The sequence below is a fragment of the Nicotiana attenuata genome, unplaced genomic scaffold, assembly GCF_001879085.1.
Source record: "Nicotiana attenuata strain UT unplaced genomic scaffold, NIATTr2, whole genome shotgun sequence".
In the NCBI taxonomy this organism is placed as follows: Eukaryota; Viridiplantae; Streptophyta; class Magnoliopsida; order Solanales; family Solanaceae; genus Nicotiana; species Nicotiana attenuata.
The window spans coordinates 688,476-693,906 of NW_017670350.1; positions in this window are offsets into that span (position 1 = coordinate 688,476).

Here is a 5,431-nt window from a genome sequence, read left to right on the forward strand (position 1 = left end):
CCGGATTTTGATGATAAATTGGATATTTTCGAGTGGGCTTCGCTCCCTTAGCATGTTTTAATGATTATGTACTGATTGTGGCTAGATTTGGAGCATCCGGAGGTCGATTCGTGCGGGCGAGGCATCGCGTGCTAGAGTTTGGACCGGATCGAGGTGAGTAATGATTGTAAATGATGTTCTGAAGGTTTGAAACCCCGGATTGCACATCGTAGTGCTATATTGAGGTGAGGCACACGCTTGATGACGAGCGTGGGGTCGTGCACTATTGGGGGACTGTGACTTGGTCCGTCCCGATTGATGATTTTACCGTGTATTTGACTGAAATCTATTTGTTATCATCATTATTTGGGTTGAATGCCATATTTGGGCTGAATGCCAATTATTTGAACCCTTCGAGGATTGTTGTTGATGTTTCCTCACTGTTTTGACTTTATACTTGAACTCATTCATGTTATTTCCACTATTTTCAAAACTCAGTCATGTTTACTCTGTTTTAATACTCAAATGATATTTAAATGATGTTTTGGGCTGAGAAATACTATTTTACTGTTTCCCGAGAGGCTTATGTGATTTTTTATTGAGTAAGGCCGAGGGCCTGTGTTTTGAGGATATCTTTTGGGTCGGGCTGCACGCCACCGCGGTGATACACTGATTTGATTATGAGGCCGAGGGCCTGCGATTGTATGCCACGAGGTGGCTTGATATTGATATGAGGTCGAGGACCTGTTTATGATGCCACGGATGGCTTGATATTGCACTTGGGCCGTAAGGGGCCCCTCTAGGAGTCTGCACACCCCCAGTGAGCGCGGGTACCCAGTGTGATGTCAGATATAGCCCGAGGGGCTGGTATTGTTCTGTGTGATTGGTCGAGGGGATGGTACTGTTCTGATATATTGCCCGAGGGGCGGATTTGTTGACATTGTGCCCGAGGGGCGAACCTTATCTGCTTATCTTTCCTATTTGTCTGTCGTTTACTTGCTTTGTGCATTTGTGCCCGAGGGGCGGATTTCTGTGCTTATCTGCACTAGTTGTTCTGCATTCATTTGCGCAACTGTTGAAAAAGTCATTTTCAAAAGAGTTTAAACTGAGCTAAGATGTTTTAAAGGATTTTACAGCTTCATTGCTTTCTTACTGGTTTTGATACTTCTTCTATACAGCATGTTGATGCTCTTTTCGTGATTTCTTACCACTCAGTCTTTATTTATGATTATTACTCACTGAGTTGGCAGTACTCATTTTACTCCCTGCACCTTGTGTGCAGATTCAGGTATTTTCTGAGCTAGGTGGCAGTTGTCAGTGGAGTTAGGAAGGTAGCTGCCGGCGTTCGCAGCACTGCTTTCTCTCTCTTCATTCTATTAGACTGTACTGAGTGCATTTCAGACTTTGTCAGTTGTATTTAAACTTAGTAGATGCTCATGACTAGTGACACCCCAGTTTGGGCTGTGTTTCGGTTGTACTTCCGCATTGTTATGATATTATCCGCTGTTTAGTATTATTAAATCATGTTTTAGCCTGTTGTATTGCTGTTTAGCTATTTAACTTCGAATTGGAAATGTGTCGGCTGGCCTTGGCTTCACGAGAGGCGCCATCACGATCGGATCTGGGTTTAGGGTCGTGACAGGCACAGATGCATAAAACTTCTCTAAGTAACTCAGAAAGCATTAGATTTACACAAACTATCATCCATTAAAGTAATATGAAATTCATCTAGTTCAACTAACTAAGAAGATGGAACTTTAAATTGAAAAAGCTATTCATATGGCTTCTGTACCTGGAAAACTGTGCTTGAAGAAGAATATACTTGTAAATTAAGCAATAATATACTTGTAGACCCAAATTTGAAGCCCGGCGTCAATGAGTTTGAGATATAATGGAAGAACTAGGTCCTTAGAGTTGGACCAATAACAGAAGATCGACATACTGAATGAAATATGAAATATTATTATTAATTTCTTTGCTTTAGACTTTCAAGTCATATGTGAAGTAGGAAGATAATTTTAAGGTAAAAAAGACAAAAGTTTTGAATACTTGTAGATGCTCCAGATCTTGAGGTGGTCAGCATTCCTAACATGGAGAGCCTTTTAAACGTTATACATGGAGAGCCTTTTGAACATCAGATGAACGCATGTCTCAAAGCATAATATACTAGACCCTTCCAGTCCTCCGCATCACAGGCTTCAAGATTACGCAGCTGCACTACAACAAAAAAATTTAAGCTAAGTTACCTATCAAATGTAAATAGAAAATAATAAAGGGTCTCTAGTTTAATTTTTGGGAGACATGTAGACAAAAATCTAGTGCTTTCTTATCTTTTTTGTTTATGGACAAGTTACACAAGGTTAAGCTTATAAAATTGTGTATTATGCAGTTTGAGGGCATCAACTTTATCAAGATGACCGTTGAAAATGTTCATAGTTTAATATACTTTATACATCTGCATAAAAATAAATTCGATTTGTTAGTAGGAAAATTGAAAAAAACTTTGTTTACATTATAGAATGATCAGAGTGTGGGATAAAGTTTACTTTAAAGTTTGAAACTTATAGAGTGAGCTCAAATTAAGGATCCAGCCACTAGCAAATGGGTTTCAATTGAACTCATTGCTTTAGACTGAACCATGCACGTGTATATACAAACATAAATAAACTAAAGATAGTGTGCATATAGTAGATCGAAGCCACTCCAAATCTAGCAACTTGAAGTATCGAATTCATTTCTGTTTAGATATAGGAGCTATATGGGATAAAGTGATAAAAATTTCAATTTTGGAAAGATGGACACTATTTCACAGTTCAAATAAGGATGACGATGTCAACTTAAAATTTAAAGGGTACACAATATGTATTGTAACTTAAAAAGTGACAGCAGACTAAATGAAACGAATCTTGAATTATTTACTCGGTAAATTATAATAAAAATGCATAATGCATTAATTGATCATACAAGATCAATAGTAGTAGCAACTCCCAATTGATAATGCTGTTAATCTATTCTTTTATGTGAATACTGAGAAGTTATTTTTAGAGTATATGTACGACGCTAACACGACAACCGAAAAGGCATTTGAAATTACGAAACTTACAAATACAAGCTCATCAATACATAATCTAGTTGATGAACACTTAAGCATCTATGCAGTATTCTTCAAAGCCTCTTCCAATATGAAGCAACTACTCAATATGAGGAACTGCATTTTTGAATTTTCTGCTTAAATCAATGGATGAGAAGAGGTCAGGAAATAGAAGAATGAAAAATGAACTATTGAATTATTAAAGATTTTCATACAACACCACAAGATAACCCTAGTCAACTTTCTATGTCTTTCTTGGCAATTTTTGCACATTGCTAATGTACGCAGGTTCCGCACATTGCTAATCAGCAAATTGATGAAAAACTAGAATCTACTTGATTTAAAATACAACGATTTATGCCGCTGATAAACAAAAATCGCAAAGGTTTTGAACGACATACCTTTTCTTTTGTTAGAAATGATAAAGCATAACATTCAAGGGTGCGACGTAAGAGTTATGAAATCAAATTCATATACATCAGTAAAAATTTAAAAAAATACAGCATCAAAAAGCATTTCCAATAACAAGAAGATAAATACCTAGTATTTTTAAACAGATGCAACAAATAATTTTAAATTTCAGCAATTATAAATGATAATAGAGTTTTCTTTGATGTGCCACAAGTAATATATCATAGACAACCTTCAAATACACTACCAATTTAACTAATGATTTCATAGATGAAGAGTCTCATAACCCTGATGTGACCACCAAGAGTAGAGGAAAAAGTTGAATATATAGTTATATCACTCTAACTTCATCCTATATCTGGAATACCTAATGATCAGCTTAAGGAGTTCTCCTATTTACCATAGAATTTGATATACCCATCATATGATAAGAAAAAATATTATAAATTGATCTATTGTTCGAGCATCTCTATAAAACAATGTAAGAGAAATAACTACTCCTAAAATTATACGGGTGAATTCTAGACCGAAAAACAACAAATTTATGTTAAAAACATTGAAACTATTCCAAACCTAAAATCAAAAGATAGAAAATCAGAAATAATAATTTAATAAACATCAGGACAAGATACATCAACTTGTATCAAGAGTTGCACTAAATAAAATACACGCCCTTAAAGAAGTTTTAGAATCTTTTGTCCTAAAATCCATATAATTGAGATTCCTCACCCAATATCCTAAATAACCTTACATCTGGAAAAAATAAAGAAGCATTATATGAAGAAATCAAAGAAAATGCATAAGCAGTCAAGTTCATATCACATACAAGATGAAAAAATGTTCATGTAGTGATGTTGCAAAATACTACACCAATTGCTTCGAGAAAGTGAGAGAGGACAGAAAATAAAGGAAACTTGCGGGTCATTCTCAACAGAGAAATAGACAGGGTGCTCGACGGAGAAAGGGTCTATATCGCCCAAACTTACGCCGGAATTAATTGATTAGCTTTCTAGGGCAAAAAATCTTTGCCGGCCAAAAAATTGCCCTAATCACATCTTTGGCAGAATGAAAAATTGAATAAATCTATTGTAAAGAGAAATAAAGTATTCTTTGGAGGGAACATCTTTTTAGGTGGAAAAAGGAGGGAAGATCTAAAATAATAGGAGTAGTAAAATATTAAATTTTAGTGGCCATTATTTTTAGTTGTCGGTAAAGGCGTGTTTATTCCCGACAAATGTTTAATTGCCGCTAACATCGAGCTTTATAAAATGAATTAGCGGCAATTAGTTTATTGACACTAAATAATTGCCACTAAAAATCTAGTGGTTCTTTTACAGGCGACGCACAAACACTGAAGTTAAGCAAGAATTGAGAGCAAAATAGAAAGGCATTTTGCAAGCAATTCATGTGTGTTTCAAGAGTGTGAACCAGGAGCTACATGAACTAGATAGAAGAACCAATTTTATGTGTCTGTCTTTTATTCTAGTGCAATTGTAGTTGTGCTTTTGAGTTGTACCTTTCAGCTTTCTTAGAAGCTAATTGTAATAGGTACTTGAGTTGTGTTGTTCAAGTTAGAGTTAACTTGAAGCTATCGCAACAGCCTGTGGCTGGTTGTTACAAGGGTTAGAGGTAAACCTTAGGTTTACAGGAGTTTGTAAACAATGTCGTTTTGGCTCAGAGTTATAGTGAAGTTTGAAAAAATTCCCACTGGGAAGTAGGTCATGATTTTTTCACCTTTTGAGTCGGGTGTTTTCCACGTAAAAATACTAGTATTCTTTACTTTCTGTATTATTTATTCTGCAGAGCACGTAATTGTTTGGACCCGTGCAACTTTTAAAAGTAGTATTTTAAAATATTTATTTATTTTCATTTTAATAGGATTTCAGTCAACTTTTAGTTTTAATTTTAAAACATATGTTTGAAAACACAAAAATAGTTTATATATATATA